This window comes from Neofelis nebulosa, chromosome 16, assembly GCF_028018385.1.
Source record: "Neofelis nebulosa isolate mNeoNeb1 chromosome 16, mNeoNeb1.pri, whole genome shotgun sequence".
In the NCBI taxonomy this organism is placed as follows: Eukaryota; Metazoa; Chordata; class Mammalia; order Carnivora; family Felidae; genus Neofelis; species Neofelis nebulosa.
Window position 1 is genome coordinate 982,215 of NC_080797.1, and position 13,128 is coordinate 995,342.

Here is a 13,128-nt window from a genome sequence, read left to right on the forward strand (position 1 = left end):
AGTGTGTTTTCTCTTTCTTTCTTTCTTTCTTTCTTTCTTTCTTTCTTTCTTTCTTTCTTTCAGAAAGGGAGAGAGGGCCAGGGGGAGGGGCAAAGAGAGAGAGGGAGAGAGAGAATCCCAAGCAGGCTCCAAGGTCAGCGCGGAGCCTAACATGGGGCTCGATCTTATGACCCTGGGATCATGACCTGAGCCACCCTCAAGAGTCGGACGCTCAACCTGCTGAGCCATCAGGCGCCACACTTTTTTTTTTTTCTTCCAGTTTTCTACACACTCCTTTTTTCTTGATTAATCTCCTCAGAGAGGCTATCAATTGTATTAGCCTTTCCAAGGAGACAACTCTGGTGATTTTTGTGATTGTTTATCTAAGTTTTAGATCATTGATTTTCCCTCTTCTCCTTCTTCTTGCTTCCTGTCTCCTGCTTTCCCTGAATTTTAATTCCTTTCTTTTTTGCACCTATAGGTGGAAACTGAGACCATTGCTTTCATGTCTTTTTTCTTTATTAACACAGGCATCTAACGCTCTGGCTTTTCTTTTAACCCCTGTGTTAGCTGTCGCCTACAACTTTGATATGCTTTGCTTTCATTATCATTCACTTTGAAATATTTCCCAATTCCCTTTTCCCCTTTGTTACCCTTTTCCACTGATTGATGGCTTATTTAAAAGCGTTTTGGCTTGATTTCCTGATATTTGGTGATTTTCTAGATGGCTTACTGTTACCACGTTTAAGTTTGATTCCACTGGATTGGAGAATATAACCTGTATGATTTCTGTCTTCCTGCATGTTTTGAGACATGCTTTATGGGCAAGCAAATGGCCAGTCCTGGCGACCGTTCCTTGCATTCCTGGGAAGAAGGTGAGTTGTTGATGGGGTGACCCCTCGATGGTGTGCAAGGCCCTCCTTCACATCTTCTGTATTCTTTGGCATGAAGACAGTGAGGAGGGCTCCAAGGACATGCTCTGTGCTGGTGGGGCTGGCGGACAGGGTCTCCCTGCAAGGAAACAGGCTTTGTTGTAACACGCCAATTCAGAACCCACGTATCTCAAGCTTAGAGACTGTCTACACCAGCAGATGAAGGTTACTCGATTTCTTTAAGTCGACTACTCGCTAAGGGCGTCAGGTGTGTCTGTCCTGGCTGGGGAGCTGGAGGGGGGGGGGCAAGCTTTCATCAGGGGACGGGATATTGCCTGTGGCTAAGCGTGGCTGGTGCCCTTTCCTTCAGAACTGAATGTGCCCGGTGAGCCAGAGTCTGCTCTGGTGCCTTAGATGAGGACTCTAACTGCCTTGCACCCAGCGTGGTCGGTGGGCAGTGCGCGTGGGCCCCCAGCGTGCACGTTCCTTCTGACTGCTCGGCCCCGACCCTCGGGGCTCCCGTCCCGTGTGGCTGTTGGAGCCCAGCAGGGGTTAAACCACCCACCGCAGAGTCCGAAGTTACCAGAACCGAGCATTCATTGTTCCGATGGGGAGCCGAAGCCCAGAGGGCGGCGGGGGATTGGGGGAGGTCACGTGCTGAGTGGTGCCACACGGGAACGAGTGTCAGCTCTCCCGTCCCCTCTCCACGGCTTCGGCCCTGGGCCGGGACCCGAGACAGCCCGGCACGGCCAGTGCTACACAGCGTGCAGGCCAGAGGGTCAAGGTGAAGGGTCAGGAGGCCTTCCCTGTCCCCAAGACCCCCGTCAGGAGACGGGAGCCCGGAGGGGAGCACGGCCTGGGCCCGTCTGCCGTCTCCGGGCAGCGCTGGAAATTCCTCCAGGCGTCAGCTCCCGGGACTGATTCGTTCGGGGCCGAGATCACAGTCTGTGACTGGGGCTCAGGGGCGTGTCGTCCGCGGGTTAGAGGCTCAATTGCCCCAAGCGGCTGGGAAGGCGAGGAGGGCGGAACCCGCTGGTGAGAGGAGGTAATTGTTCGTGCCCGGAAATCGTGCTGCAAACCGCCAAGCGTCAGCAGGTGAGCGGGCGTCCGCGTGTTTTCGTCCCGGCGATTTATTCGGCAGATCTCTCAATCCATGGCAAAGTGCTGTTGCCGTGAGGGCTTGATGGTTTGTTTTTTCTGCTTAAGCAAAACATAAATTATCTGGCCCATTAATATCTGGGCGCTTTAATCCATTATTAGAGGAGAAAAGTAAAAATCCTGCACGAAGATGAATGTGTGCTTTTAAGGTGATTAATAATGCGCAGCCCCCGGCACATCCATCACTCTGCCGATGGCCCCGGCCCGGAAGGGAGGAAGGCTACGGGCCGGGAATCCTGCGGGCTGCCGCTGCTCGGTGCCTCGTCCGTCCTCGGCCCCTGCCCCCATCTCCCCTCCTGCAGAGCCCTCCCCAGCTCCCTGGCTCCTTGCCTTCCCCGTAAAAGCCAAGCTTCCAGCGCTCGGCGAACTGCGGGCCGGGGCACCCACTGTGTGCCCGGCCCGGCACCGAGGGCAAGGCCGGAGAGCCTGGGTCCGGTCCGAGTCTCTGCCCTCAGAGGATCTTCTGTGCATTCGAGAGAGGCCCGCCCATGGAGAGGAGTCAGGTGCTGTGCCCGCGCGGCAGGCTGCAAGGACCATCAGAGCTGGGTGGTCAGGGAGTGCTTCCTGGAGGAGGCGGATGAGAAGTGCGTGCTAAGCACAATGAAAGACGTGGATTCCGGAGCCCCACTCTGTGCTGAACATCCCGCCGGGGCTCCTTGTCATGATACTGTGAGTCCATCCAGTCGCCCTGCGAGGTGGGTATTGTGATGTCCTCTCACAGGTGAGGACACCAAGGCTCGGAGGCAGAGGTGCCTGCCGGGCATCACACAGTGGGGGCTCGGAGGGCTGGGTCCCGACCCTGTGCTTCCCCTGAGGCCCGAGGGGCAGAGAAGCTGGGGGCGGTGTGGACCGTGGGCCTGCGGGCAGAGGGGCGGCGGGGCGGGCGGGTGGGCGTGCTTGGACAGCGGGGCAGCAGGGTTGGGACGGCCTCAGTGCCGGAGGGAAGGGACGCCCCCGAGCCCTGAACCAGGCCGGCCACCCACCTCCGACCTCAGCAGCACTACCGTGCCCCCTGCTGCCGGGACCATGTCCTCCATTTGGGGGAAGGAAGTACCCACGGGCTCCTTTCTCCAGTGTCCCCAGTGGGATTGCCTGGGCCTGTGAGCCAGGCTCAGGGCCTCCCGGTCCTTGTCCTCCTGCCTCGGCTGCAGGGGCCATTCCCGATGGCCTTACTGGCGCCTGGCGGTGAGTCGCCCCAGGGGGAAGAGGTCTCAGGGACACCCGCTGTGGCCAGTCCCGAGGGGCTTCTGCACGGGGGGGCCGAACCCTGTTTATTACAGGCCGACCTGCACATCGCGGGGTCTTGTAATTTCCCAGAGAGCTCGCTGTACAGTTGCTAGGATCTCAGTGGACAGGCAACCGCACATGGGCGTCCCTCACCTCTGGCGGGGCCAGTCCGGGGTAGGGAACCGAGCCACGGCACCCTCCCGCCCCCCCCCCCACGCCTCCCCGTGGCAGGTCACGGCTGGTGACAAGACCTTGGCCTCTGGATGGAGAGCTGTGGCTTACAGTTAGAAAAAGAAAAAGAGAAAGAGAAAGAAAAAGAAAAAGAAAAAGAAAAAGAAAAAGAAAAAGAAAAAGAAAAAGAAAAAGAAAAAGAAAAGAAAGCTATTTGGTTTTCATCTAAAACTCAGAGTCCCTTGGGCACCCTGTAGTCTGGCAGGTGCCTATGGGAGAGGCCGGACTGGTCCTGCTCGAGTCACGTGCCCTCCGTTTGGACCAATCGCGGCGAGCAGGTTGTACCGGAAGCGCCGGGGTGGACAGTTCCCGCCACAAGCGCTGGGGGGCGGCGGGCAGGTCCCCGGTGACGCCCCCTTCCCCGGGCACTTCCTGGGGGACACGGCCCTGCTGGTGGCCTCGTGCATGTATTTATCGGGATCTCACCTGCCTCCCTCTTTGGCTCGTTCGGCTCCCCCGCCACGTGGTGCTCCACCTCTTGCATCCAGTGACAGTCACAGCAGAGTTCATTGCAGTGAGAGGCAAGGCCGACCGGTCCGGACCAACACTCTTGATAGAGTGAGGCCCCGAACAGCCGGGGGACAGAGTTTTTAAAGCCGATCTCATCGTTTTATCATTACCTGGGAACAGAACAGAGAAACAGTCTCCAGATGAATTAGAAACAGTTGTCAGACGAGTTAGAAACAGTTGCCAGATGAGGTGATTATTTCAGACTTTCTGCTGCCAAGTTGTAACCCGTGGATCTCTTTGAACTTGCCTCTGATGCTCTTTTCTTTGAGTTTTTGTTTCCTTCATTGGTGAAGCCTGATTCACCAGAGTATGAAGCGTAATTTACAAGAGTAAAGCAAGGCTGTTATCTCTTGACCTTCAGTGTCCGAACAAAGCTGTTACTTTTCAAGCTAAGTTAGCCCTACACTACAATTTAACCCTTACACACCCACGCTGTCTACGCACGCTGAGAAGTCCTGCATCACGACAGGTGAGTGGCCAACATGGCCCGGTTGGGGGACCTCGGTGGCTCCAACCGTGGCTGCACACCAGTCTCCACAGAACGTCTACGTGTCCGAGTTAATATTTTTTATTTTATTTTTTAATATTTATTTATTTTTGAGAGAGAGAGAGAGAGAGACACAGTGTGAGCGGGGGATGGGCAGAGAGAGATGGAGACACAGAATCCGAAGCAGGCTCCAGGCTCAGAGCCGTCAGCACAGAGCCCGACGTGGGCCTCAAACCCACAATCCGTGAGATCATGACCTGACTTGAAGTCTGCTGCTTACCCCCCAGGGGCCCCCCTTCTTGGCATTCATTACTGTCGGCCGTTCTTATATGTACCTTGTGACCTGGTGCTCTGATGGCCGGTGAGCTCCAGTCTGGGGTCCTGTCCACCCTGCCTGCCCCTGTCCACACTGCCTGCCCCTGTCCACACTGCCCGCCCCTATCCACACTCCCTGCCCCTGTCCACACTGCCTGCCCCTGTCCACACTGCCCGCCCCTATCCACACTCCCTGCCCCTGTCCACACTCCCTGCCCCTGTCCACACTGCCCGCCCCTGTCCACACTCCCTGCCCCTGTCCACCCTGCCCGCCCTGTCCACACTGCCCACCCCTGTCCAGTGGCAAGTATTTATGGGGCTTCTGCGGCCTCACCTGGGGTTAGGCTTGTCCGGATTCTGTTTGCATCTGCGGTGGCCGGAAGCCCGACGCCAGGCTGTTTGTGACTCACAGGTGGTGTCATCTGGGATCTCAAAGTCACATCGGAAGTGGCTTGTGTTTCCAGGAAGCTTTTCCTCTTCAGGCTGGAGGAGTCTCCCGGCTGTGTCTTTGTGGGGGTCCAGGTTTGGGACCCCTCCCAGCCTCACGGACAGGTTTGACATCAGACCGCCTGCCTCGGGCCGCGGCCTGGTGTCCTCAGCCCCAAACATCCGGCGGCTCCCAGCAAAGAGCCTCTCGGTGTCCAGGGACAGAGCAGACCTCGGGCCCCCTGTTCTCCCCGGGCTCCTTATTTCCCTTTTAGGGCTTCGTAGGCCCCTCACGTTTGTGCCAGCTCGATAGTGGGTTCAGGTGCATTTTTACAGCTCTCGTATCCAGCCACTCTGTATCGTGGGGAGGGGGGTCCTCCAAGGGACCGGGGCACACTGCCTCCGGAAACGGGCCACCGTGTTATTCTTTGCAAAACCACCACCGGCTTTGTCCTTTCAAGGTCCCTCTTTTCTTTTTTTTTTTTAATTTTTTTTTTCAACGTTTTTTATTTATTTTTGGGACAGAGAGAGACAGAGCATGAACGGGGGAGGGGCAGAGAGAGAGGGAGACACAGAATCGGAAGCAGGCTCCAGGCTCCGAGCCATCAGCCCAGAGCCCGACGCGGGGCTCGAACTCACGGACCGCGAGATCGTGACCTGGCTGAAGTCGGACGCTTAACCGACTACGCCACCCAGGCGCCCCGGTCCCTCTTTTCTTTCCCCCCTTGTAGTGCCAAGGCAGGGGTGTGGGAGCAGGGCGTACCCCATCCCCGTGGACATACCTGGATGCCCACCGAGCTACCTGGCCCTCTCAGATCGGCAATTTTGCGCCTCTCTTGGGGGCTGCACCGCCCCCTCCCGCCCAGGGCCGGAATTACAGAGAAGCTCTCGACCCTCCAGGGCAGGGTGGCGGTGGGAGTGGGCTTGGGGATCCTCCTCAGGGGGTCTGGCCCTGATTGCCTGGATTCCAGGGGTGGGCAGGGCAGGGCAGGGGACGGCAGGGGGGGTGTGCAGCTGAGGGCTTGACCCCAGGGCACAGAACCTGATGAGCGAGTGGGTCTCTGGGCGGAGAGCCATCCTGGCGTGGGGACGACCCCAACAATGAGGCCTTGCGGGCTTGGGGAGAAGGCAGACAGTCTCTAGGGGTCGAGGGTCTCCACAGGCTGAGAGAAGAGGCCCCCTTCCCCGGCCTCCGGGTCTCTGAGCACAAGGAGCCGCGATTCGACCCTGGTGTGGCCCCGTCTCTCCCCTTCTCTGCCCTTCCTTCTTCCTCTCCTTTCGGTATTGTAAAAAATCCATTAGGTTTTTATTTGCTTTAAAAATACTGTTCATTTTCCTTTTATTTATAACAGTAATGTGTTCACGGTGGAATCCGTGGAAAATGTCAAGCACGAGAAGCTAGCTGATGCCTGCCCCCAGCCCCGTCTACTATCACTTATGACTATTATTGATACTTCGCTGTTCATATTTACGTATTTGCCACATATAAATAAGCGCACAACTTAATAATGTATATTACGAAATTTGCATTATTTTATAGACTGCCTTTCCCCCCCCCCAGTTAATGAACTATTATGAAAAATTGTCATTGCTCTGAGCATTCTTTGCAAAGATTATGTCTAATGGCTCATACATTCCATCGTATAGATGCAATTTCAGGCATTCGGTCAATTATTATGCATTTGGATAATTTTTTCCAATGTTTTAGTTTTATAAATAAGTCCTTGACGAGCACAGTTGTGCATAAATTTTTGTGCGTATCTCTGTTTTTTTCCCTTACGTCCATATTGCTGTGAGTGGAGTTGCTGGTTAATTTTTTGTGTGTGTGAGGATTTTGATTATGGTATGGAGCTGTCATACGATAATGTGATATATACGTGTATATATATGTCATATAAAGTGCCAAAAAATATTGTGTTCTGTAAAATCATGCAGTAAACATGACATGACTTATGGGAGAAAATGTGTTTAAGGCAGATCACTGAAAATTATGTTCTGTTGTAACCACAACACTAACAAAAAACAACCATCTTAATAAAAATGCTGTTTAAAAATTAAACTTCTAACAAAGACAGCAACAACTGCTTTATTTTATTAAAAAATTTTTTTTTTTTTTTTAAATTTTTTTTTTTTTTTCAACGTTTTTTATTTTTTTTATTTTTTTTGGGACAGAGAGAGACAGAGCATGAACGGGGGAGGGGCAGAGAGAGAGGGAGACACAGAATCGGAAACAGGCTCCAGGCTCCGAGCCATCAGCCCAGAGCCTGACGCGGGGCTCGAACTCACGGACCGCGAGATCGTGACCTGGCTGAAGTCGGACGCTTAACCGACTGCGCCACCCAGGCGCCCCTTAAAAAATTTTTTAACGTTTATTTATTTTTGAGAGACTGAGACAGAGTGCAAGCAGGGGGGGACAGAGAGAGAGAGAGAGGGAGAGGGAGACACAGAATCTGAAGAGGCTCCAGGCTCCGAACTGCCAGCACAGAGCCCGACGTGGGGCTCGGACCCTCGAACCGCGAGATAGTGACCTGAGCCGAAGTCAGATGCTTAATGGACTGAGCCACCCAGGTGACCCACAACTGCTTCACTTGTAGAAGCCGGAAAGGGGTGAGGGGAGGGGATGGGGAGGAAGTGCGGGCTGAAGGGGAGGAGGTCAGAGTGCAGAACAACGGCCTCAGGATACTTTTGCTGTCAGCGCACACGCGTCCCCATTTGGACTCTGCCCAACACAGAACACCTCGCCAATCTGATATGGGATCTCGTTTATAAATGTGTGGGTTTCTTTTTTTTTTATTATTACCAGGAAAATTGGCTATTTCTCACGTGTTGCTCAGCCAACTCTGTGTCCCGTGGGAACTGTGGGGCCGGGATGGTGCCTGTTCCTCTGTGGGGGCACTTGGGGTTTGTTTATCAAGGTCTCTCTTTACATATGGAGGCCATTAACCCTTTGTTGGTCATAACGACGTCAAATATTTTTTCAGCTTGTCGTTTGCTTTCCGGTTTGGTTTGCGATGCTTCTCAGGTACAGACGTTTGTCACGTCTCTGGTGTCCCCGTACCATTTCTCCCCTGGCTTTGTGCTTGGAAAATCCTCCTGTACCTGGCAGTCTGTTAAAGATTGACGAACACCCTCTTCTAGATTTTTTTTAAGTTTCTGCTTTTCTAAATTTGATTAAAAAAAAAAATCAGTCTAGAACGTACTTTCACAAATAGTGTGGTGACCTAATAATGTAGTTTCCCCCAATTTTTAAAGAGCTGGATGTCTTGCTGTAAGCCGCTGCCTCTCCCTGTAGCACAAGCCCATCTCGTTATGATAAACCAGTGATGCGTCTTAGTTCATCGACCTGTGTGGCCGTATCGTCGTTGGTTTCCTTCCTGCAGGTTCACATGCTTATATATTAATGTTTACTTTTGAGAGACAGAGCGTGAGTGGTGGAGGGGCAGAGAGAGAGAGGGAGACACAGGATCCGAAGCAGGCTCCAGGCTCCGAGCTGTCGGCACAGAGCCCGACGCGGGGCTTGAACCCACAAACTGCGAGATTATGACCTGAGCCGAAGACGGACACTTAACTGAGCCACCCAGGCGCCCCAGCAGGTCCCCGATTGAAACCAACCGTGTGTGGGGGTTTCCTGGGACTGTGACAAAGTACCAGAGACGGAGTGACTGGGAACCTGGGGGGGTTTACGGTCCCACAGTCTGCATCGCAGCGATCCGAGTCGAGGTGCCCGCGGGACCGTGCCCCCTCGCCGACCTCAAGCCCTGTGTGCGTCTCCCTGGCCTCCGGTGCCACCAGCAAAGGTGGGCGTCCTCGGCGGTGGCCCCGGCTTCTCCCCGCGTCTCCGTCCTCACTCGGACCTCTTCCCGTAAGGACGCCAGTCTCACTGGATGAGGGGCGCTCCTGACTCCAGCGTGACCCCATCTTAACTAATTCCGCCTGCCAGGTCCCTGTCTCTGAACAAGGTCCCCGTGAGGTTCGGGGACAAGCGCTCCCCGGACCCTTTTAGGCAGGACGCACTTCACCCCGTGACGCCAGTGACTCCACGTGAGCAGCACACACGCCGGCCGGAACAGCAATCTTCACGACGTGTCACGTTTCCACGCGACGGCATCATACGCTACCTTGTGGCAATCACTTGCGTGACGTCGCAGCGTTCTTGCAAACCTGGCCAACCCGCGTTTATCCCTTAGAGTCGTTGTGTGCGTCCTGCCGTTGCCCACAGGGCCGTTCACGTCTGCATCCCCACACCAGCTGGGCCCTCCGCTTGCTGTCTCTCCACGCTTTGGCGAGTGTTACGAGGCCACGCTTCCTCCGTGGAAGGAACGGCCACGCTTTCCCCGGGGTGAGTGTGCCGGGACCCAGGAAGCGCGTGCGTGCGTGCGCGTGCGTGTGCATGCGCGTGCGTGCGTGCGCGTCCTCCTCGGCCAGCAGACGGTGCCTCTGGCGATCACCGAGGCAGCCACGCGGGGCCGAGGGCCGTGACACCAGCCACCCCCTTGGCCTTCAGCAGACCCGCCATCGGGCGGCCACCTTCCCGGCTTGCGGCCCCCACCGGTGCCCCCGGCCACGCGGCGTGGACCGGCCGTCCCGGCCCCGCCTTGGAGCCGCCGCAGCCCCGTATGTTCCCCCATATGCTCGAGCCTTTTCTGAAATTCTTCCATCTGTTCCCGGGAAACGCGAAGGAATTTAATGATCTTTTCCGGGGTTATTAAACCGACAGCTGTTGTCATTAATAGAGGACATTCCTGACTGCGGAGAACAAACGCGAGTCGTAACTGGGGCCTGTCACACGGGCTCCCGCTAACGACTCGAGCGACCGGCCCGAGACTGGGCGCGCGCGGGCGCGGGCGGCTCCGGGGCCGGCTTTGCGGGCAGCCCGTCTTCAGAGCGCGAACGTCCTCGCTGCTTCTCTGTTCTCCAGGCAGCTTTCGAGGCAAGATGTGCAATTGGCAAAACACAGAATGCAATCTGCCAGCCGCTGCCTCCTTTGGAAACGAAGGCGCTTGGGCGCCGCAGAGGAAAGATTACGTTTCACCGTGTGTTTCAGATTACGGCTCATTTTCCGGTAGGATGTTAGAGGCGCAGGGAAAACAGCTTTCGTGGTTCGGGTTGGGGGCTGTGCGCGCCATCACAGACGGGGGCCGGGCTGGTGTGGACGAGGAGCCACGGGGAGGCCACGCACGACCCGGTCCCCTCCTGCCTCCTGGCAGCCGTAGGGGTTGATCTTTGGGGCTCGGATGGCCCGGGAAAGTGCAGGAGAATGATGGGGCATTTCTCAGCGGGCCAGATAACGCCCCCAGGTGCTGTGGCACCTGCCCGGTGATGTGGAGTTGGGGACAGCGGGGCCGGGCAGACAGAACCACGTTCAGAACCATCCCTGAGAAGCTGGGGGCCAAATGGCCAGTGATTAGAGAAGGGACCAAGAAAGCCACCTGTTGGGACTCGGTTGCCCTTGGCGGGGGAGGGGGGGGGCGGGCTTGGGCCCCAGGACTCCTCCCCGCCTGCACCGGCCTTCCAGACCCAGGGAGAGCCCATGGCGTGGCTGTGGCGGCTGGCGATTTGCTCTGGGTCCCAGATCAGGCCAACGGGGGAGACCTGGGGTCTGTGACAGGGTCTGCTCTTTGGGAGAGTGAGGCTGCTCCGGGCCTGTTGCCCTGGGGAGTGGGTGGCCCAAGGCCGAGTGTGCCCAGCAGGCGGGGATCAGGGAGCAGAAGAGGCAGAGGGGGGAGGGGACAGCTGCCACCAAGGATCGTCGTTCTTCTTCAGTGGGAGGGTTTCCTCTGAAACTTTGTTCATCCACCCATTCACAAATATGAGCTGTGTACCCGGAGGTACCCCGCATTTTGCTGGGCCAGGGGAGTATTAAGGAGCCGAGACCCTGCCTCGGTGGGGGGACAGACACTCAAACCACATGGTACTGTCGTGTGGTGACTGCTGAGTAGGGCACATGCAGGGTGTGTGGGGCGTGGAGGAGAGGCACGAGTTCCTGTCTTTGCTTGGGTCAGGGAGGGCTTCCTGGAGGAGGCAACATCTCCACCGCTGCGAGGGAACAAGCAGGCTCAAGAGGAAGGTGTGTGGGGAGCAAGGTCCCGGGGACTTTGTGGCAACTGAACCTTCCCGACGGTTGTGGGCCTGCGGTCACAGCCCCATTGGTGGCTGTGCTTTTCCTGTTGGCTTTCACCGCGCCCTCCCCGCCCGTTAGAACTTGAGATCTGGCAGCGGGGGTGGGAAGTTTGCTCGTGATGTGAATCCCGTCGCTCCAGAGAGAAAACCGTCTCCCGCCAGGCTGTGCTGGCACAGGACCGGTCATCAGGGGCGGCTTCTCAGCACCGAGGGTCTGTCCTGCGACATTTCACAGCCCAGGCGCTCCCAGACTGGGGGGCCCACGGTGATGGCTGTGTCCCATCCCATTCGTTTGTAACCAGGAGGGAGCTGGGCCTGTTTCGGGCGGGTTCGGGGAGCAACACCCCTGCCCCCAACGCCCAGCTCGTCCCTTTGCAAAGCTCTGAGCTGCCCGGGGGGTGGGTACCACCAAGAAAATCACACAGATTTCACGTGAAGAAGTCACCTGCGGCTGGAAGGCTTGGAGACCGTGATCTTGGCTGAAAAAATCTAACGCCAAATAAAATACAGATTCTCAAACCCAAGCAACGCTGAGGGTCCCTTTATAAGATGAAAGTATTTTCCAAGACCTCTCCCCGACTCCTGTTGATTCAAGTTAATTCCCATCATAATGTTGCTTGAACACGTACCGACGCGGAAGCAGAAGCAAGACCCTCTATTTATGGCTCTCATTTCACTATAAAAGCAAAACAAATGGACAAATTATAGAACGGCAAACTAGGAAATCAATAAAATTCAAATTAACAGCATTAATTTAACGGGCTGCGGTTTTCCCAGACCTCAATCACCACGCTCCTGTCACAGTCCCTAGGGAGGCTGACTGTGGCTCCCCAGCCCCCAGAGCCTCCCCCCAGGGCGCGCCTCTCTGTTCCGATCTTCGTGGCCCCCCGGGGTTAGCAAAAATAAGATCTGGTGTGGTCCCCGAAAGCTGGAAAGCTCTATTTTTTTTAAGTCATCTCTGCACCCAACGTGGGGCTTGACCTCACAACCCCGAGATCAGAGTCTCGTGCTCCACCAACTGAGCCGGCCGGGCGTGCCTGCAAAAGCCCGGCTTCCAACACACACATGCACACACACACACACACACACACACACCCGTGCACAGGCACACGCGAGCCCTCCCTGCACAACTCTTTCAACTTTCGTGTTTGACCTTCTCACAATACGATGTTAGAACAAGTGAAAATAGGGGCGCCTGGGTGGCGCAGTCGGTTAAGCGTCCGACTTCAGCCAGGTCACGATCTCGCGGTCCGTGAGTTCGAGCCCCGCGTCGGGCTCTGGGCTGATGGCTCGGAGCCTGGAGCCTGTTTCCGATTCTGTGTCTCCCTCTCTCTCTGCCCCTCCCCCGTTCATGCTCTGTCTCTCTCTGTCCCAAAAATAAATAAAAAACGTTGAAAAAAAAAAAAAAAGAACAAGTGAAAATAGGAAGGAGATACACGTGAGCAGAGAGTCGGAAGCAACCCCTCCCCCGCAGAGCCTACAGCCGGTGGGGGCAGGAAGGGCATCGGGGGTGCTGGCCGCGGTGCTGATGGAGCGCTGGAGAAGCGGAGCGGGGCGGGGCGGGGCGAGGCGGGGGGGGGGGGGGGGGGTTGCCGCAGGCGCAGTTCCAAATCAGTTGAAGTCGGGGCGCCAGGGGAGCTGGCCACGTGGACGTCTGCCTTCCAGCCGAGGGGAGGGCACCCGCGGAGGCCCCGAAGGCAGGTGCGCGGCTCTAGGAACCAACGAGGGGGAGCCCCAAAGGGCCTGGAGCGGAACGGGGAAACCATCGGCCGCGCGTCTGAAGGGCGCCCTGGCTGCTCTCCC